General features: G+C 50.1%; 1 long non-coding RNA gene across 1 annotated transcript; it reads right to left on the bottom strand.

Annotated features, from left to right (window-relative positions):
* Positions 1-755: 755 nt before the first annotated feature.
* On the bottom strand, positions 756-20758 carry LOC122237821. The gene is made up of 4 exons (XR_006216467.1): positions 20692-20758; positions 19239-19381; positions 2310-2496; positions 756-1840 (listed from the first exon to the last, which is right to left on the bottom strand). It is a non-coding gene; the product is annotated as an uncharacterized LOC122237821 (long non-coding RNA).
* Between the last annotated feature and the right edge of the window lie 1802 nt (positions 20759-22560).

Raw genomic sequence — 22560 nt, 5'->3', positions numbered from 1 at the left:
GGACTGTACCCCGAGCTTGTGAACGCTTGGCACAGACAGCGCCTTCTGCATTTTCTCAGCAAGCTGGGGACCTGTCCTGGTTCAAGTCGTGTGCTTAAGGGTTTATTGAGATAGGGACCTGTTCAAATGCGGTTACACATTCCCCTTAAAGGAATATGACAAATCTCCAATTTCGATGGCAAGTGCCCTTAACTTGGAAGTCAGCATTCGTGAGATATCCAGCAAATGTCTTTCTTTTTATTTATTTAAATCCAAGTTATTTAACATACAGTGTAATAATGATTTCAGGAGTAGAATACAGCTGACTCCTTGCTCACATGTAACACCCAGTGCTCATCCCTACAAGTGCCCTCCTTAGTGTCCATCACCCATTCAGACCTTCCCCCCCCCACCTCCCCTCCAGCAACCCTGTTTGTTCTCTATATTTGAGTCTCTTATGCTTTGCCTTCCTCTCCGTTTTTATCTTATTTTATTTTTCCTTCCCCTGTGTTCATCTGTTTTCCTTAAATTCCACATAGGAGTGAATCATATGTTACTTCTCTTTCTCTGACTTCTTTCCCTTAGCATATAATACACTATAGTTCCATCCACGTTGTTGCAAATGGCAGGATTTCATCCTTTTTGATCGTCGAGTAGCATCCCATTGTATGTATGCACCACATCTTCTTCATCCATTCGTCTGTCGATGGATATTTGGGCTCTTTCCATACTTTGGTTATTGTCGATAGTGCTGCTATAAACATTGGGGTGCATGTGCTCCCTGAATCAGCACACCTGTATCCTTTGGATAAATACCTAGAAGTGCAATTTCCCGCAAGCGCTTTATTCATGGAGCTAAGCATGACGGTCCTTGAGACTGGACTGTATACATAATAGCTAGTTCGCACTTCAGATGACAGGCCCACATGGGCTGCTTTTTATCATGGGAACCTATGGGTCAGGATCCCATCGCAATTGCCATTCAGGGGGAAAAAATTATTTTCTGTGTCTCTTTAGGGACAGTGGATCCTGGATGTGCCAGCTGTTCTGTGCTGGGTCTGGCTCCGACGCTCAGGACAAATTCCATGGATCTAGGGAGTGCTTTTCACTTCTATGAGATGAAAATTATGCTCTCCTTAGACAACGGACTAATACTCAGCACTGAAGGGAAATGACCTATCAAGCCGTGACCAGACAAGGAGGAACCTTAAGCGCAAATCACTAAGCGAAAGAAGCCAATCTGAAAAGGCTATGTACTGAATGATTCCAACTATATGACCTTCTAGAAAAGGCGAAAGAACGGAGACAGTAAGAGCAGTGGTTGCCAGGGGCTGGGTGGGGAAGCGTTAGAAGGCAGAGCACAGAGAACTGGTAGGGCAGTGGAACTATTCTGAATGATACCGTCTGGTGCATGCATGTCCTTCTACAGTTGTCGAACCCCACGGAATGCACACCACCAAGAGTGAGCCCTGGCGTGAACTATGGACTCTGGGTGATGATGGTTGATCCGTGCAGGTTCATCAGCCATAACCGGTGCAGGGGTGAGGGAGCACTCTGTACTGTCCCCTCAATGTTACTGTGAATCTAAAACTGCTCTAGCAAGCAGCCTATTTTTTTTTTTAAAGCCTGTTAATTATGCTCTCTTCTCAGTGATGGACCAAAACTTAATTCTTATCAAAAGATTTAATCAAGCACCTCTACGCACCAGGGGCTGGAAACATAAGGTCTGACTCTTGGATATTGGAATCTGGTGGGAGGAAGGGGCAGAGGCTTGCTCTGAAGATCAAATGTGGCCCCTCCACGGGAAGTTCAGCACACTTTGTAACTCGTTCCTGGTGCTTTGCCAGTGGGAGCTTGGAACCTGTGGATTGTTTGAGGAGAATCCTAGATGAGTAGGGTGCAATCTTGAAAGGTCCTCAAGACCTACACCACCCTCCCTGGGGGGAAGGGGGCAAATCCCTCAAAGTCTAGTCTGGTTGTTAGTATATCGGCATTCAGTCGGTCTCCCTGGGTTTGAATCCCTGCTCCCTTCCTTGTGAGGTCCGTGACATCAGCAGCTTCCCCTTTCTGTGCAAAGCATCCCTCTCTCTAAAACAAGGGTGCCAGTAACAGCCTACATATTAGGACTGTGTGTAGAATCAAGTAGGATAAGACCCAGAGAGCTTTCAGCCAAGTATTTGGCCCAGATTAAAAACACAGCATTTAGCGTACATTATTTTTCCGGGTGAAGAGAAGTGAGTAAGCCATGAACTCATTATCTTCGTGACTATGTGTAGTTACACATCTTTTCTCTGACATATTTGAAGTCCCTCAAAACTTGCAATACCCACTTGGCAACTTTTGTGTGCCCCGTGCAGGGACCAGGACCACACCAAGCCTCCATTCTGTATCTTGTGGGGGCTCACTGTCAACCATCTGGCAGGCGTGTTCAGACTTTCCTAAGACAAATGTGAAAATCCTACGGGGTCTTTGTGGACCAAAGGTAAAGTCAAGGAGCAGATCTCATAGAACTTTCTCCTGGAAAAAAAAAAAAAAAAAGGTTACAGTGCTGTGGGTTTTTTTTCTTTTTTTCTGGTTCAGAGAGTTCCTGACATGCTTCTTCTTGTTTTTCTTCATACTTTGGGAGCAGCAGAAATGACACACAGCCCCTCCACAATCACGGGGCGCTATCCACTGGACCGTGATATATTTACTGAGAAATTTTTAATAAATAAACCACAGCCGTGAACCCATGTGCCCTTATAAACTAGCCGTTTCTCATGGGGAGAGTTCAGGAGTTTTTATGGAGCAATACCACATTCTCATGAGAATTTTATTAGAAATCAGAGACTTGAAATCCATCAAGCAGGAAATTTATGAGGTTACATGGGAACCATCCTTGCATTGTGTCATTCTGGGTTAATTTACTTCTTCATATTATGTTGATTTACTTTGTAAATTTCAGCCATGAACGTTGTTCTGAATTCCTCAGCAAATTCAAGCCAGCTAATTGATTTCTTGAACTTTTCACTTTCCATTTTTGTCCTTAAAACAAGATGGATAATTATTGACCGTCTACATAAGAAAACCCCCAAATCTGTGGGAAATGCATACTTCTGGTCAGAAACGTGTCCAAGCAGGTCTTTTCAAATGCCAAGGAATAAACAGAGCTTAGTGGAAAACATTTTTATAGCCACATGCAATTCTTTACGTCTCTAACTTTTCCGCTCAATAGTTTCTTCAAATAACTTTTTTTTAAATTGTGTTTTGCAAAGTACCCAGTTAAAATTGCACTTACCAAAAAAAATAATAATAATAAATAATTAATTAATTAAAGTAAAACAACTTGTTTATCATCATGTAACCCACGTTGGAAAATAGCCCAAACCCAGAATAGATGTTTGTGCCGGTGAAGTGGAGAGGAAGTGTTCTAAACAAGTGTTTCGTCTGGGCCCTGTTCCAGTATTTCATTAATTGTCGTGTTAATGGTGTGAGGAAGGAGGCCAGGCCAGCACTGACCTTGAGCGGAGTCGCGAAAATGACTGAGTGGCATAGAGACCAGTCTTCCGTTAACCAGCTGACCCCTTTGCTGACATTTGAGCCTGACTCCTGGGTGACATCCCAAAACTAGCTAATTCCTCTTAATCTCTAAATTTAATTCTTAAATCGTAACTGTGTTTTCCCAGCAGACACTTGCTTGGGGACTTAAAGTTTACTGAGCTGTCTCCATGGCATGGTTGTTTTGTTTTAACCTTTTCTACCTATCCATTACCCAAAAGCTCCTAGGCACCCATTTTAGAAAAAATATCCATAAGAAAACAATGCAAGAAACCACTCTGCTTGCTTGGCTTCATGTTTCTTCGTGTCAGAGAATACCAGCTGGTCTGTCCCAGCTCAGGCCTTCTTTGGACTAATGGAACGTCGCCGTGCTTCCGAAAAGCAATTAATCATTGTTGACAGCTAATCTTTCCTGAGCGTTGCCCGTGTGAGAGGCTCTGAGCTACATTATATGTATTAGCACATTTACCGCTGGAAACTCTCTCAAAGTAGGTCCTATTCATCTCCCATTTCCCAGATGAAGAGCTTGAGGCTCAGGTTGGTGAAGCAGTCTCTCCGTGATCCCACAGCAGGTATGGCTCTTACTTACCCCACTGGGCCCACTGTAGCAGACAGGACAGACGTGCTCTGCCTGCGGGAAGCACTCATCCTCATTTCAGAAATAAGGAACTCGGGAACGAGGCCCATACTCAGTTCTGGTGGTGGCTGTTGTGTGTCTGTCATTGCGTGGGGGAAAAGATGCCCTGATGGCCAATGAGCACAGGACAAGACCCTCCACATCGTCTGTCATCAGGGAAATGCGACTATGAACACCCCACTGCACACCTGTGAGAACGGCCAGAATCTGAAAGCACTGAGAACACCAAATGCTGGGGACGACGTGGAGAAACAGGAACTCTAGCTCACATCCGGTGGGGATGCAAACTCTGCAGCCCCTTTGGAAGACAGTTTGGCAATTTCTTACACATTAAACATGCTCTTACCATGTGACCCGGCAACGGGTATTTACCCAAAGGACTTAAAAACTTAGGGGCGCCTGGGTGGCTCGGTCGGTTAAGCAGCCGACTTCGGCTCAGGTCATGATCTCACGGTCCGTGGGTTCGAGCCCCGCGTCGGGCTCTGTGCTGACAGCTCAGAGCCTGGAACCTGCATTAGAGTCTGTGTCTCCCTCTCTCTCTGTCCCTCCCCTGTTCATGCTCTGTCGTTCTCGGTCTCAAAAATAAATAAACGTTAAAAAAATTAAAAAAAAAAAAAACTTATGTCCACGCATACCTCTGCACATGGAGGTGGACAGGAGCCTTATAACTGCCAAAACTTGGATGCAATCAAGATACCCCTTAGTAGGTGATGGATAAATAAATAGGTCCATCCAGACAACGAAAGAGCATTAAGTGCTGAAAAGAAACGAGCTCCCAAAGCATGAGAACACGGAGGAAACTTAAAGACGTGTTACTAAGTGAAAGAAGCCAATGTGAAAAGGCTACACACTGTATCATTCCAACTATCTGACATTCTAGAAAAGGCAAAACTATGGAGACAGTAAGAAGATTTGCAGCTGGGGGAAGGGAGGCATAGACGAGCACAGAGGGCTTTTTAGGGCAGCGAAAAGACTCTGTGTGATATCACAATGGTGTATACGTGTCGTTAGGGACTTGTGCAAACCCACAGAATGCACAACACCAAGAATGAATGCTGATATGGACTACGGATTCTGGGTGATAATGACGCGCCAATCAATGGAAGTTCATCGATCACAACAACTGTACCACTGTGGTTCAGGATGTGGATATTGGGGGAGGCCGAGTGAGGGGGACAGGGGCTAAGTGGGAAATCTCTCCACCTTCCATTCAATTTTACTATGATTGAATGGAATCAAGCAATGTCTCATTGCTCTAAAAAAAATGAACTCCATTAAAAAAAATAAAACAAGGAAACAAAAATGTCCTGATGGCTCAGGAGCAGGGCACTTTGAAGCAGGGTTGCACCATACGAAGAAACATAAAAACAAATCAAAATGACAATGATATGGAGGTCATGTCCTACGGGGTAAAAAAGAGAGCGGGGTAATACAATGGAGAACAGCAGGGAGACTTCCTGGTGGAGGAGGCCCCGAGGGGCAGGAGGGTGTGTCGGACTCAGGGCCAAGCACGGAGGCAAAGGGAGTGCCTGGACCAGAGCCTCTCACTCCGCCTGTGGTCCTTGCCTTGAGGGTTTTGCCTCTAGATTCTTCTCCCTCCCCTCCTCTGGCTCATTTTATGACAATTGTTAACAAATTGGTTTGCTCCACCTCCGGGAAAGCCGTGTTTGGCGAAGGACCAAGGAAAACACCCACCGAATAGAAACCGGTGTCTCACTGAGGGCGCCCAGGAAAGTGCCACGGGTGACCATTTGTCTTCAGCAAGCGCCCACAGAAGCAGACTCCCCAGGCCCTCCCAGGGGTCGGAGGCCCCGGGGACATTGTGTTGCAGGTGGCCCACAGAGGCGGGGCAGTAAGAAGGACTAACAGGTCTCGGCTGGGCCTGCTTCCCTTTCGCCTCGTTTGGGACCCGGGACGTTTTCAGCGTCACACAGGCACACCGAGGGAAGTCTTCCAGCCCCGGGAGGAGCTCCAGGGGGCACACCCCCCAGAATAGAGGCAGTCCAGGGCGGGCGCTGCAGGGGGGCCAGTGGGCAGCGTGGTGTATCCCCGGGGCCCTGACTGCTGCCCCAGCCTCCTCCACATCCTCACCCCCAGCCGGGCAGACCGCTGCTCCGGCCGAGACCTGGACGCTCGCGTTACACCTCAGACCCAGACAGGCTCCCCACGGGTACCCTCACTGCAGACGGCCCCCCACGGGCCCCGTTACCACGTGCACTGGGAAGGTGACCCCATTTCCACGGACTCCTGCTTTCAACCAACTGTCCTGTTGGGGACTGCCCTGATGAGGGCTGCGGGCGCATTCTTTCTGCCTAGAGAGAGTTCTGGAACATTTGAAAAGGCTCCGGCTCAACAAGAGGCAAAAGGTTATAGGGGTTGAGCACCGGTCTTGCAGTGTCTTCAGCAACAGGTGCTGACTCAGCATAGGATGGCTGGTTTCTCCCACACAGCAATGACCCCACCCGTCTCTGCCCTTTCCATCCAGAAAGCCGAGCTGAAGGCAGGACGCGGGTCAAAGCCACTGCACGGACCAATTTGGATCACACAGAAAGCAGCTTCCTCACTGAGCGGGGGCAGAAACACTGGCCAGAGGCCAGCGGTGATGACACGCTCCCGACTGAAAATTAAGCGAACTTCTTAAATGCGTTTCTGCTCCGCGAGGGACCCCTGTTGCGCACTCAGAGGAGCGGGTTTCGGAAGCATCCACAGGGGAACCCGGGCGGGCGGCTCAGTCGGTTAGGCATCCGACTCTTGATTTTGGCTCAGGTCATGATCTCAAGGTCTGTGAGACGAGCCCGCATCGGGCTCTGCACTGACAGCACCCGCTTCTAATCCCCGGGGCTTAGAACCATGCCCGGAATACCCTAGGTGCTCAATACATGTTTCCTAAACAGATTGACTTTTTTAGTGCCTTCGACTCTGCAGTGAAATGGTGATGAGACCTAGGCTATTCCTCTTTTTCATGATGAACCCAAAATGAGGGAGGCCTCCAGACCCTGGGGAGAAAGCCCCTGACACTGACTGCAGGTCCCCGTGGCTTGAGGGAGTGTGCACCTGCTGCCGAGGGCACCGGGCCCCTCCCTCCTCATCCGGCCATCACAGCCCGCTGACACTGACTGGGAAGTGCCAGACAGGGAATGGCAACTGTGAACCTTATCCTGGAGCCCTGGGAACCATCCTCTAGGCTCCTGGAGAAAAGCAGCAGAGCAGGCAACCAACTTCACTATAAATTCACCCTCTTGATTCCAAGTGAGGATCTTTGTGCTTTCTTGAAAATGCTGGACTCCCCGCCCCTCAGTCCCTGTGACGCTGGCCACGCCATTTACCCCAACACCTTCCTCTGGAGGGAACACAGAACGCCCTTGAGTCCCAGGTCTTCCCACTATAAAGGGTCCCACTATAAAGGGTTTGAATTGTCCCTCCTCCTTACAAAAACCCATCTCCCCCTCTGGTGCTTCACCCCTTCCTGCTTCCTCCTGCCCTTCCTCCACAAGTGACCCTGCTTCCCTCTCTCTAGATGCCTCCTCCCCTAAGGTCCCAAGCGCATCTGAGTGTTCTCCACTAAGAAGGACTGCCCTACACCCTTCTCTCGCCCCACTCCCTCCTCGACTCCCCCCTTCTCCACCCCCATGCCTCACCCCCTGCGGCTCAACCCCAGCCTCTGCGTCCATTGCCAGCGCTCTCCCAGACTGTGGCAGCCGCCACCGGCACGCAGGCTGTGTCTGATCTAGACGAGATCTCAGCTCTCCTTGCTAGGCTGAAGGGTGAGTACAGGTGACACTCTCCTCCCAGAGTCACAGGAGTGAAGGCGGGCTCGGGATCAGAGCCCTGAACTACTTTCCCATTCAGAGCTCCCCTCTCCCACGCCCCTCCCCACCCCAGGACCACCTAACAACGCGCTCTCTCCCTCACCCACAGCTCAGCTGGTCCCCCTCCTTCCGCTCCTACTTGGGCTGATTTTCTGCACCGGCCCCAGGGCTGCCCTGCGAGCTGGGACACTTCTTCACTCCCCACAAGCCGCTCTGGGTCAGTGCCTCCCACCCCTACACTTCATCCCTGGACGTGAAGCCCTGGCCCCTTCTCTTCCACAATGCAATGAAGGGCACAGGCTCCCTGCTTCCACTCTGGGGGCTTGCTTTTGAAATGCGGAGTCCTTCCTGCAGGAATCGTGAAAGCAGTGCACACAGACCTCCCCGGTGTGTCTCCAACAGCGCGGAAAAGGGCTGAGGCAAAAGACATTTTGAAGTAACTTAGCATCCAATCATTGGTTTGTTCATATTCATAGCGTTCTTTAAACAGCATACAGTTTTCTTTCGGGAGGGCCGGTCAGTAAGCCTATCAATTCCATCGTTCTGGCTCCCTTCTAAAGTTAAAGAGGCCCTATAGGTTTGTCCCGTAGAAAAGGTAACAGATGCACTAGAATCCAGTTGACAGTTAGGGTCAAGATTCCTCCAGAAGCAGGGCACCTGGGCGGCTGGGTCGGTTAAGTGTCAGACTCTCGACTTCAGCTCAGGTCACGATCTTGCAATTTGTGAGTTCAAGCCCCGCACTGGGCTCTGCACTAGCAGTGTGGAACCTGCTTGGGATTCTCCCTCCCTCCCTCTCTTTTTCCCCCATCCCTCTAAAATAAATAAATAAACTTTTAAAAAGGTAAAAAAAAAAAAAAAAAAAAAAGATTCTTCCAGAAGCAATTACTCTGGTCCTTACCACCTTTTCATTCATTCACTCATTCACTCTTCATTTTTCCTTTAGTTATTTAACCAATTATTTAACCAATTCTCCTTCAGTGAGGTTGATTCCTGTCTGGATGCAGCACAGACACCCATGCAGACACCTTGGATAGCCTCTGTCTGGAGAGCTAGTCAGAGAAGTCCTTTCTTCCTTTCCTTTCCCACCCATCTCGGGGTCAGTCCTTAGGCAGTAAAAGGAAACGCCAATTCTAGGACATGTTTACAGCATCCTAATAAGAGAAACCACAACACTTTGTGCCACACCGTATAATGAGGCTGTTTGCAATACTGTCTCTGGGACATTCAGCAATTTTCAAGATACTCTCTTTATGCTTTTCCCATCCCACAGAAAGATGCTATTTTTATTTGAAAATTGATGTAATGTCATTGATCGGGAGGCCTCCATGTGGGGGTGGGGAGGAGCAGACAAATGCAAACCAAAGTTCTTAGCTCTCGACTCAAGCCATCCTGCTGATGGCTGTGGCCAGGTTACCGACCTGGGGCCTCAGTCTCCTCATCCATCGAGTGGGTCTAACCTAACAGCTGCTGTGCAGGGACATCATGCAAGTAAAGTGCCTACCGTGGTGTTTGGCATTTTAGACTCATAATAAATGCCAGTGGCAAAAACAAAACAAAACAACGCAAAGAACAAAAGAAAGAAACTTGGTTGAACTACTGTGGCAGTGAACCTCGTGCTGGACATCAGCTTCTCCCCTTCCACGGCCCCCTGCCCCCACAGCACGGCGGGCTCCAGTTCCAGCCACCACCAGCCCTCATGGCCCCCCTCATACAGGTCAAGAGAGGGCTCCCCGATCTGGGTTGGGTTGGACTCCCTCTTTCCCAGACGCCTGCTGCGAAATACCACTCACACAGCCGTGCCCGGTGACCCTCCCACCACAGCCCCGCTTTGTCACACACAAGACCGGTGTCCATGCCTCCTCAGTGCCCTTGATGGATCTGGATACTCAGTTCTCCCATCAACCGGTCTCACTCTGGGCAGCTGGAGCCCCATTTTCCTCCACGCCCCAGTTTAAAAGCCCCTGTGGGGCCCGGAACCTCAGCCAGACATCCACACACATGCACCTTGGACTCCTTCTCACAAAATCCAAGGCAGACATGCCCCTGGCAGAGGCGTGGGCTTCCGCTGGAACAGGCTGGCTGGGAGGGAGCACCTCAGGAAGAACGGTATCAGCTGGGAGCCCTGGAGGAGAGGCTGTCGCGGAGCTCGCCCAAAGCAGGTGGCGGGAGCGGCCAGGAAGCAATTACTCTGAGCTCCACGGACGCAGGAGGCATCTCAAGTAAGTGTTAGTGCAGGTGTGGACCCTTTCCTCGCACCTTTCCAATAGCCCCTCAATGTGCATCCTGCCCTGTGGCCACCAAAGCTCTTAGGTGTAACGCTGTGTGGCCGCTCTTTTCGCAGTGTCTTGGGAGTTCTTGTCAATTCATCTTGGCCCGGAAAATGGAAAGCTGGAGCAGTGGAACCCCATCACATGGCCCCTGGGGGGGCATGGGGCTGGTGTACAAGGAGAAACTTCGCATGGCCAAGATGGGGGTGGTTCTTGGCTTGAACTCAAGGGGAGCGTTCATGAATCTCCCTGGGGGACGGGAAGAGGAGACTAGAGCAATCAAAACTTCTGAGTTATGGGGTCTTTTGGGAGGCGGTGGGGGTGTGGCAGAGGGCTACCTTATACAGGCTATAGGGACTAGAGCCACCTAGAATCAGGTCGTGGCTGTCTGTGACATTAAATCATAATCGCAGCTATAGTTTATTGACCCAAGCACTGTGCTAAGCACATACATGCCTCGTCTCAATTTACTTCAGTTCGTCATAGTGTCCTCATTTTCTAGATAATGAAACTGCTGTTTAGGGAAAACAAGGGTCCTAAGCTGGTAGTTGTCAGAGTCACAAACAGAACCTAGCTCCGTCTGACCATTTGCCCCTCTTTCCTCCCTCACCAACCCCACGCACCTCCTCATGGCCCCCTGTCACCCCATTTTCCCCAGACACACGCACGGCCCTCTGCAAAGCCTCATCACCCACTGATGATGCACACATTCACTTCCCTGCACAAGGTCCCAGATGGCCTGCACCTCCTCTTGGCTTTACTTATCATGCCGTACTGATTCTTTAAAACACTCTGAGGGATCCTGCCAGCCCCGGCTGAAGCCGCCTGGTGCCCACAAATGGACCAGCTCACCTGCAAGCATTGGCTTCCGATGATGCTGCTTACACTGGGAAAGAGCGTTAGACCCAGCCTGTCACAAGGCTATGCTTCAAACAAAGGCTGTATTAGATGTGTAAATATTTGGGCAATTGGAAAGTTGAGATTTTAGACAAAGATTCGGTTATCCGCATCCCAAAAAAATGCTTATATACAAAATGGTTTTAATGCAATCTATTCTCCTTATGATAGCCATTAGGGCTTTGTACAAATGTTCTGGTTCTCCTCTCCTTTCGGTCACATGGAACTATGTCCCTTTTGACGTAAAGCATGGCCATGTACGTGCTCTGCCCCGTGAAATGCGAAAGCATCTGATGTGTGTCACTTCTAGGTGGGAGTTTCAAGTTGCCGTGTCTCCATCTACTTTCCCTTTCCTGGTGCAGCGATCATGGGAACACGTGTTCCAATGGGGCCCCCATAAGTCTAGACCCCTCAGGAATTTCCAAAAGCAGGGACACCTGCCAGTCCGGCCAGACAGGCAGACTGAGCAAGAAAAAACTTTTAGTCCTAAGTTCTGAGAGTTTTTGTCTTTCGCTGTTTGTCTGTTACCATAATAACCTAGCGCACCTAATACCATCCTATCAGTGCTTTTCATAAAAGAAGGAGCCAGGAAGTGGGATGGCAGAGAGGAGGAGGAAAGAGGGGGGACAGGAGGTAGAGAGGGCACCTTGAGAGGAGGAGGGCACTCCTGACATCACACGTCATGTTCTCTGTTGTAAATGATTCGGTAAAACATAAGAGCTACTTGGGGTATTAAAACAGAGGATCCAGGGGCACCTGGGTGGCTCAGTCGTTTAAGTGCCCAACTCTTGATTTCTGCTCAGTTCATGATCTCAGCGTTCGTGAGTTCAATCCCTACATTGGGCTCTGTGCTAACAACATGGAGCCTGCTTGGGATTCCCTCTCTCCCTCTCTCTGCTCCTCCCCAGCTCCCACACGCCCTCTCTCTCAAAATAAATAAATAAACTTAAAAAACATAAAAAGTAAAATAATATGAAATTAAAGATCCATGTCATTTGGTCCGTAATGACACCTCAATGTAGCACTGGGCAGCACAGCTTTTCAGAGGTTATTTCTTGATCAAATTTATGTCAGTTAAGAAACTTAAGCTGTACAGATTTTCAATTCTGGATGATGAAAAACTTCCGGAGAGGGCTATCAAGCCATGGGAAGACCTCGGGGAATCTTAAATGCATATCACCAAGGGAAAGAAGTCAATCTGGGAAGACTACGTACTGAATGATTCCAACATATAACATTCTGGAAAAAGCAAAACTATGGACAGAGTGAGAAGGTCAGAGGTTTCCAGGGGTAGAAGGAGGAATGAATAGGTGCAACACAGGGGAGTTTTAGACCAGTAAAAACACACTGTATGATATTATAATGATGGATACATATCATTATGCCCTTGTCCAAACCCATAAAGTGTGCAACGGCCAGAGTGAACTCTAACGTAAACTGTGGACTCGCCGTGATTGGGACATGTCACTGTAGGTCCATCAGTTGTAGCCAGTGCCCCACTCTGGTGGGGGGTGATGGTAATGGGGGAGGTAGTGCACGTGGCAGGGCAGAGGGTACATGGGAATTTAGTGCCCTCCGCTCAATTTTGCTGTGAACCTAAAACTACTCTAAAACATAATGTCTATTTAAAAGGGGAAAACAAGTTCTATTTAAAAGGGGAAAATAGTGATGTTGACACAGAATGTATTTAATGCCGCTGAACTACATGGTTAGCCATCGTCTAAAGGGAACTCATGCAACTCAATAGCAAAGAAAAAATCTGATTTAAACATGGGCAGGGGCACCTGGGCAGCTCAGTCGGTTAAGCGCCTGACTCTTGATTTTGGCTCAGGTCATGATCTCACAGTGTGTAAGACCAAGCCCCATGTCAGGCTCATGCTGTCAGCACAGAGACTGCTTGTGATTCTCTCTCTCCCTCTCTCTCTCTCTGCTCCTCCTGTGTGTGCACTGTCTTTCAAAATAAATCAACTTTAAAAAGTTAAATAAAAATGGTCAGAGATCTGAATAGACATTTTTTCCAAAGAAGACATATAGATGGCCAACAAGCACGCGAAAAGACGCTCAACAGCCCTCATCATCAGGGAAACGCAAGTCCAAACCATATGAACTACCACCCCACAGCAGTCAGAATGGCTAGGATCAAAAAGACAAGAAATCACAAGTATTGGTGAGGATGTGGAGAAAAGAAAACCCGTGTGCCCTGCTGGTGGGAATGCAAACTGGTGCAGCCACCCTGGAACACAGTCTGGAGGTTCCTCAAAACATTAAAAATAGAACTACCCTATGATCCAGTAATCCACTTCTGGGTATTTACCCAAATATTAATCAGCCATACAACAAAAGAGATCCTGCCGTTTGCAACACAAGGATATAATGCTAAATACATAAATACAAATGATCAGCCAAGAGAACTGTATCCTACACTCTACACACATAATACATGGTTAAGATTTAAAGAAAGGCGCACATCTAAGTATTCATTGACATCACCTGTCTCTGCATCAAACCTCCATCTGGTTTCCCAGTGTCGTGTTTATTACGCATCTCAGTGGGGACGGAGGGGAGCCATTTGAATGTACTGACAGCACGTTCAGAGGACACAACACAACAAGAAAACGGATCTGGGCCGCCTTCAGGGCACATTTGAGGAGTATGACCAAGACCTCGAGGAGGATAGTCACCATACAAAGCAGTTTCCTGCAGCCAAGCGCAAGTTGCATTGACTCAGGACCTTGACTTTGCCAAGAGGGACAAAGCAGAGTGTGACAGGGGAGCTGGAGATGCCTGGGAGGCAGCCACGCAGTGATCAATGGTGCATCTCTGCTGGGTGGTGGGGAGGAGAGCGAGGAAAGGCACTCCAGGGAAGGACTGCAGGTCCCCAGGTCCCCAGTGTCAAGAGACGGCAGGAATGGGGGCACTGGAGCAAGCAAGCCCCAGAGCAAGAACGTGACGGCTGAAATGTGCAGTAGTGGGCGTTGAGATTCTGGAGGGATGGCTCTGAGGGTGTGGCCGGCATGAATGTCTGAGCTGGAAGGCAGACACCATTGAGAAGAAAGAGGTGAGGGGCCGGGAGTTCTCCTTGAGGAGCACTCACTACAGTGGGTAACAGTGTAGTCATTCATCTGTGGACTCTGACTCCTATACTCGTGTATAACTAGACTGTTAGCCCCTCCAGGGCGGAGAAAGGCTGTCTGACTGGTAGTAAACTAGGTCGGCTTCTGAGATGTAGGAGGAGTTGGCTAAGTTGTCGACTGAGCTCAGTTAAACAAAAAGCCAGATGGCGGGCAGGCACTGGCTTCGCATGGTTGTTCCAGAGCGAACTACCCATGCGTGGTGCTTCTCCCATTGCAGAGCCATAAGAATAGTTATTTCATGCTGGGGGTGAGTTAAGACATCGGGAGGAAGGGTGCCTTTAGAAATCTGTCTGCTGGACAAGATGGCTCCCAGCTGGCTGGGCCACACCACTCTTCTCCCTGGCTTTCCGCGGCCTGGTCAGGGGCAGGTGAACAGACAGAAACACAGAGGGGAGTGTGTGTCATGGAGGGAGAGAGCAGGGAAGCGCAGATCCCTGTGGGGTGTAAGTGTGAGCTGGTGTGAGAGAGGGAGCTCGTGTGAGTGCGCATGGATGTGTTCAGGTGTGAGTGCGTGTGTTTGAGCGTTAGTTGTATGCTGGGGCATGTGTGTTCAAGCGTGAACACGTGTGTTCGGGTGTGAACACGTGTTTGAGTTGTTAGGATTGTGAGCGTGCTCAGTTGTAAGCGCGTGTGTTTGAGTGCGAGTGTGTTCGGGTGCGAGCGCACGCGTTTGCCTGTGTTGGTTGTGTGTTGGGGTGTGAATGTGTTTGGGTGTGAGCGTGTGTTTGCTGGTTGTGTCGGTATGAGTGTGTTCGGGGGTGCGAGCGCGCGCGTGTGAGTGTGTGTTGTGGTGTGAACGTGCGCCACAGGGACAGGTCAAAGGGCAGCGGTGGTGAGGGAGGAGGGACTGATGGAGGAAGAAAGGCAGGGCCAGCCCAAGCGCGGAATGTCACTAGAGCGGACGGACAAGAGGGAAGGGAATGCCCTCACGGCCCACAAACATCCAAGAGGCATCAACAGCAGGAAAGGAACTGACTTTGCCAGCAGGTGGAGAGGGAAGCGCGAGTAGGGGGTGTGATTAAGGAAGAGGAAACGCAGTGGCCTGTCGGGAAGACTTCCCGGTGGCATCACACTGTGGACTCGGGGTACCGCGGCTGGTCTAGAGCTGCCCTCCTGGGGCCCCGCGAGGTGGGAAGGGCCAGAGCCCCGGGGGGGTGGGGGGACATGGTGGGCACGGCCCAGATGCCAGAGGGGGGGCAACGCCAGGCAGGTGCTCAGGACGGTGGTCACCTGCCAGTGCGCGGACAGAGGGTGACCCCGGGGTCCCCACCTGCGGGCTGCACCCTGAACCTGGAAGGGGAGTCCCCGTGGCCCGCCCTGCTCACCTCCCGCCTGCCAGCGAGCACCGGGTGGGTGGCTCTTGACCTCTTGAAAAAAAACAGGGTCATTTCCTGAAACAAAACCAGGTGAACTGAGCCAAGTCAGCCGGTAATTCCTACCCCTTGCAGCTGGCCTCAGCGCCAGTGTGGAAAACTACTAGGCTGCAGAAAACTTTCCCGTAGTGAAGCTTTCAGATTTGATATATAAAACTGGACAGGGGATGCCGGAGAGGCTGGTCACCCCACGCACCTGCACCCAGCTGCCATCTCCCGGACAGAGAACTCTGCTTACGACGGCCATGGTGATCCTGCCTGTGTTTTTTGTCCTTTTTCGGTCCCATGAGCCAAAGTAAGTTTTAGGGGGAAAGGCATGATTTATAAAAGGCAACTCTAGAGTAGTAACCACACATGACGATGAATGACAAGGAGGAAGTGCCCTAGGGCACGTGGGCGTGGGGAAGAGTGAGGTCTTAGGACAGATAAAGACAGCCAAGAGGTAGAAACCACCCAAGGCGGTGCGGGGAATGTGGTGCGGCCATACCCCATACCAGGGAATATCAATGAGTCTCCAAACAAGGAATGGGATCCTGACACCGCCAACAGCACAGATGAGTCCTGGGGACGTTATGCGAGGTGAACCGAGCCAGTCACTTAAGGGTAAAAGCCGCGTGACCTGACTGCACTCACGTGAGGCCCCTAGAGGAGCCAAACTGATAGAGACAGAAAATAGAGCGGAGGCTTCCAGGGCCTGGGGAGTTAGGATTTCACTGGGACAGAGTTTCAGTCTGGGAAGACGAGAAAGTTCTGGAGGCTGGATGGCTGAATAACAATGGGAATGCGCTTAATGCCACTGAAGTGTACCCTTACAAATGGTTAGGATGGTAAATTTGTGTATTTTTTACCATAATTTTGACAAGTCAATAAGGAAAAAAAGAGAGGTAGGCTGTTGTTAGCAGTCTTTTGGGGAGGCCAACATTCCCAGAGCATTTACGACGGGGAGCAGGCCAGTGCCAGGCTCAACGCAGGGTCCACCGCCCAGGTTCAACACGCCCCACTCCCTGGATGGCCTCCTCCAGGAGTGTGCAGACCATATGGTCCTCGGCTCGAAACCCCCCAACCCAGGTAACAGAGCAAAGAGGAGGGCACTGGAAGCTTTATTATTATTAACTATATATTATATTATATATTATTTATAATTTATTAGTAGTAGTCTTTTTTATTAGTAGTATTATTAGTATCACCAAGGGGCACCTGGGTGGCTCAGTTAGCTAAGGGTCTGACTTCAGCTCAGGTCATGATCTCACAGTTCATGAATTTGGGCCCCACATCAGGCTCTGTGCCGACAGCTCAGAGCCTGGAGCCTGCTTCAGATTCTGTGTCTCCCTCTCTCTCTGCCCCTCCCCTGCTCACACTCTGTCTCTCTCTCTGTCCAAAATAAATAAACGTTAAAAAAAAAAAAGAGTATCAGCAAGATGTTGACTGGCAGTTATTATAATAAAAGCCACCGTCATTGAGGGCCTACTCTGTGTCAGGTGCTTTATACACATGTTTAGTATTCAAAGCAAGCCAGTGAAGTAGGTATTCTTAGCTCCATATTAGGTTATAGGCTGAACCGTTTCCCTGAAATACATATGTCAAAGTCCAACTTCTAGTCCCTCAGAATGTGACCTGATTTGGCGATAGAGTCTTCACAGAGGTGATCAAGTTAAAATGAGGTCATTGGAGCAGGCCCTGATTGATACGACCGGTTAAACTGCTTCCTAGGACTGCTGTACCAAAATACCACGGCAGAGGCTGGGGGCTTAAACAACGAAAATGTATTCCTCGCAGTTCTGGAAGCTGCAAGTGCAAGATCAAGGTTCTGGCTGGTTCGGTTTCTAGTAAGGCTGTCTTCCTGGCTTGCAGAGAGCTGCCTTCTTGCTGTGTGCTCACACGGCCTTTCTCTGCGTGGGTGTGTGCGTGCATGCGTGTTTGTGTGTGGAGAGGCAGAGAGAAAGAGAAAGTGTGCTCTCTCGTGTCCCTTCTTACAAGGACACCACTCCTACTTGTTTTCTGAGACCAGGGAGCACAGCCAGACGCTTGCAGAAGTGGTGCAGAGATTCCCCACAATCTGGAATACAGCCTAAGTCAAGTGCACCTGCTTCTCAGGGTTCACCCTCATGTTATAGGAATCCACAAAGAGGATTCGATGGGGTTGTTTGCTCCCATTCGACATGGCGGACCCGTATCAGGTGGAAACTCACACCAAGCCCAATGGGACTCAATTGGTCTTCTTCTAGGTTTGTGCCATGGTGTGGTTGTCACTGGCCTCGTCCCTTAGTCCCTTACCCCTGGTGTCCCTGGTATCCCTGTGGGTCTTCTGTTACTCCCAACACACACAGCACAATCCGCAACAGCTCTGTAGGGGGAAACCTACTGCCATCACCATTCTTAAAAAGCAACAGGCATGTAAGGTTTTTTGAGACTTTTCCAGAAGTCTTTAGGAAACAGACTAATTCCTCCTGTACCCACACTGATGTATTTGCCGGATCTCTCCTTCAGATAAGTGGGAGCATTTGACATATATTCACCAACATACTGAAAATTTTTTCTCACAGTTTCCACAAACCTTTTGCAATCCTAACCTTACCAACATATCAGCCCTTCCCCTACTACATACTCATACATGCATGAGTGAATATGTAAATACTATTCACTTAGTATTTACACATCCAGCGTTGTATAACAAACCTTCATATTCCGGGGTTTTATTCCTCACACGTTAACCCTGTTAGCTTCTATTGCCTCATTTTACAGATGAATACCCAGAAACTGGAAAGGAAGAATATCTCAAGACCATACAGTTGGTAAATACCCTTGAGGGCAGCATGGTGTCCGTGCAAAGGCTAATTCCTACTCATCCTCTGAGCAGGGGCCCTGGTACAAACGAGGAACACCCACACTACCAGTGCGTTCCAACTTGAGTCGAATGGCTGTGGTCGGGGAAAATTCTAGTCATGTCAGACGGACTTTCACGTTTAAAACAGGGTCAGTGCTCCTGGTGGTCAGACTCTAGGGAAATGGACTAGGAAATGCTTCTGACGTCATGAGATGCAAAGGACTCCGGGACTCTGATCTCTCCCAGTAGATGCAGTTTTTCCATGTGGAAAGAAAGCAGTCACCTCAGATTGGTCAGTGGCCAGTGGGAACCATCCCCAGAGCACGGTAGACGTCACACATGGAAAATCGGCCTGCATCGTTTTGTCCAGTCACGGGAAGGGCATCCTTGAATAACTCCGCGGGCCAGAGGTATGGAGCAATGGGCTTCTACCCGGTCCCAAGGGGGGGCCTTGCAATTTAATGACAACCCACAATTGTAAATTTCCTTTAGTTCATTTGCTTGTTTACGTTTAGGAAGAATTTTTTTTAATGGAAAACCCAGCCAAAAAGGAAAATACAACTTGGGGTTTTTTTGTTTGGTTTTAGCCTAAAGACGATGGTTTTCCATTCATAGGAAAACATACCAGCTTAACATCTGCACTGATTTCTTTGGACTTCTTTCAACGAGTTATACTGTTTTCAGGTAGCAAATATTTATCAAGCACTTGTTACACGTGTCAGACATAATGCAGTGTTTCACCTGATCCCTCCAACAACCCAGCAGGGAGGGAACTGTTTACCTCTTCCCCATGCTGCTGATGAGGCCAGCAAAACTTGGAGACACTCTTGCCCAGAGCCGGAGGTCCACGCTTACGTCACCACAGGACACGGGAGCGAAACTCCACACCTCATAACTTTCCTGTCTATGCCAGCTTCATTCAACCTGGAAATAAGCACATTTTAATAGCAACCCTAAGAATTATGATCTGTTGCAGATTATATGTGGGCCCCTAACCCTGTTTTAGTTATAGTCCATAATGCTTTTCTTCCCAAGACCTTCTTCAGACCTCACCGTGTGCTTTCTGGGGCATGATTCTCCACTGTTCTGTGAAAACAAAGGCACGACTGCAAGGGGGATGGCTGAGGCTTGTCTCCTCCGAGTCCCCTGCCTCTGAAAACCCCATCCATCACAGGACTCAAAGGCCAGGCTCTCTGTGATTCTCCTCTTTGCAGCTGTCTGAAACTGTCCCTTTGCTTTATATTTTCACCGAATATCTTACCCCCTGGTGTCCAAACAGAAAGCAGAAATACCCATTTCTAGGTATCTTGCACAGTCCACCACATGTCAGCAGGACCCAAACCGGTTGTCCTTGCAACAACCAGTCTCCTCCTGAGAGATGAAAGCCTGTGCCACCCCAAGGCGGCCACTGTATCCTCAGAGGAAGAGCTGGCCCAGGTCACTGGTGCACGAGATTATGAACGTGGGTGGCTGTGGCAGAAAATGTGGGGTGGCCACACACAGGCCAACTCCTGCTTACCACTGGGAGCCATTGCCCCTTGTCCACACAGCCTGGCTCAGATTCACCTGGCAGGTGTTTAAGGCAGAGAGTTTCTGGGATCCTCTCAGACCTACTGACCCGGCCTCTGGAGGATGGACCTGGGAGATTTAGTGACCAGACCATCAGGGACGCTAACCCCATCGTCTCCCCGCAGTGTGCAGGGCTCTGCGCAGAGCTAGGCCGATGGAAAACTCTGGCTCTGTTCTGGCAGCAGCTGGGAGGCAGGAGGGAACCCGGAGGAATGTGGGATGCGGGCAGACACAAATCCCTGCAGGTCAAGCCCGGGCCTTGCATCCACAGCTTCTCTGTAAAGTAGGTCCCAAGGCAGAACCGAAGACCCGGGCCCACTGGGTCTACAGTGCTGTCCCCACCCAAGTGGGGGGCTGAGGCAGGACCAGTTTGCGTTAACACAGACCCCTGCCCGTAACTTCGATTTGCTCTGTGCATCTTTGGATTTGAACTCCTGGCTGAGGGACATGGATAAACGTCTACTTTATCTAATTCCCAGCTCATATGCAGCCTCAAGCGGCCGATAGCCACAGGGACGCCTCTCTGCGCCGCACCAGCTGGGGCCCGACCCGGGGGAGTGTGTGACCGCCCCCCTCCCCCTTCCCGGGAGGGCCGCGGGAGAGAAGCCAGAAGGGCCATCAAATCTAGAAAAGATTTGCAGAAAACGCGCCAAATACAAACGCACCAAATCTGGAGGCCGGTCTGGGAAACAATATGGCGCCGAAACAATGCGTGGGACACCGGAAGTGGAATGTTCTCGGTGAAAATCAGCACAGCCCCACCCCCACCCCGCAAAGTGCACGAGAACTCGGGCGCTCCCAAGGGGGGCCCGTGAGACCCGCAGCTTTCTGTCCCAGGGCGGCATAGGAAGTCGCTACTGGGTCTTGTTTTGCACCCGGGCATTTCGGGCCGCAGCGCCCCCCGCAGGAAGCCCCGGGCTGCTTGTGCCTCTGGGGTCCCTGGAGGGCTCGGGCGCGGTGTTTACGAGGCTAGCTGTAAATCCCTCAGAGCCAGAGCCTGCCCGGGGTCGCCACCTTCCTCGTGCAAACCATGCAGACCTTGCAGACCGTCCTTCCCGGCGCGCTGCTGTGACTTTCCACGGGGGGCCTCGCTGAGCGGCGGCGGGGCTCCAGCGGGCTGTGCCCCTAACAAGCTCCGCCCACCGGGAAAACCAGCAAGGCCTGGAGACCAGGATCAAGAAAGCACCGTTCAGCTGCTCTGCACTTCACTTTGATGGCCTTTTGATAGCGGTTTTCTTATCACATAAAGGATAGAGGCTTTTCCTCGCCCCCTAAAATACCACCGGTTTGTTCTGGGCTGCCTCCGGAGTAGAACGTTCCGAAACCATCACACCCTAAGGTTAAGCAACAACCTGCGAGGTGCTTGGGGCCTGTGGGGTGGTTGGATCCCTGACGTGGCAGCTCATTCATTCGCCTCCTCATTGGGGGGCATCCTCCTATGCGCAGAGCTGTGCCCAGATGCTTCCAGAGAGCGGCGCCAAAGCCCCGCTCCCCTCCAGGCGCCCCCACCCCACCTGGAAGCCACACAGACCGTGTCTCCGTCCGCCCGCTCTGCTGCTGTAACAAAATGCTTCAGACTGGAGGCCTGAACAGCAGACGTGTTTCTCAGCTGTGGAGGCTGCAAGTCTGAGGTCAAGGTGCCAGCAGGTCAGGTGTCTGGGGAAGTCCTGCAGCCTGGTTCACAGGCAGTGTCTTCTTGCTGTGTCCTCACATGATGGAGAAAGCCCGCTCTGGTCTCTTCCTTTGTTTACCAGGTTGCCAATTCCATCCTCATGACTTCTTCTAACCTAATCACCTTTCAAGGGACCACCTCCAAATGCCATCACATTGGGGGTTAGGGTGTTAACATATTAAATTTAGGGGGGACGCATTCAGTCCATAGCAAACTGGTCATAGGGTTTAACAAGGAGTGATAGTGTTAAAGAGGGGCTAGTCAGCTCAGCTTAGGGAAGACAAACCCCTGAGTTGGGTTTTGAGAGATGTGTAGGAGTTTGTCAAGGATGAAGTAAGTAGCAGACCAAGGGAAAGGGAATCCCAGCCAAGGATTTAGGTGGTAGCAATTTTTCTTAATTGTTCAAGGAGTAAAACAATGGACAAATCCATCCAATAAATTACTCCTCCACAAAGCATTTAACTCACTCAAAGGGGTGTCCCTCGTGAACAGCATTGAGAAGTGAGTCCGTATAGAATCTCCAGAGCGACCATTCCACTGTAATGGACCTTAAGAGATCTCCAGACGGATGGACAAGTATTGAGTTACTTTCAGAACGTCAACAATAAGAGGTATTTAGATCTCAGTGATTTGGGATGGCAGGGAGATATAAAAGCCTCAGTCAAGGCCATCTCAACTTGCCTCTGTCTGGTGCAGGTTCAGTGTATGCGGGATGTGCCTGGAGAGCTAGCCTGAACTGGTAATTAAATACAGGTGTGGAGGGGGACACCGGAGAGGCAGGCCAATCAGAGGGAAAGCATGCTGCTTTTCTTTTCTCTTCTTTTTTTTAAATGTTTTTATTTACTATTGAGAGAGAAAGAGA

This window comes from Panthera tigris, chromosome B1, assembly GCF_018350195.1.
Source record: "Panthera tigris isolate Pti1 chromosome B1, P.tigris_Pti1_mat1.1, whole genome shotgun sequence".
Classification (NCBI taxonomy): domain Eukaryota; kingdom Metazoa; phylum Chordata; class Mammalia; order Carnivora; family Felidae; genus Panthera; species Panthera tigris.
The sequence above is the reverse complement of the archived record's forward strand: the minus strand, read 5'-3'. Positions and strand labels throughout refer to the sequence as shown.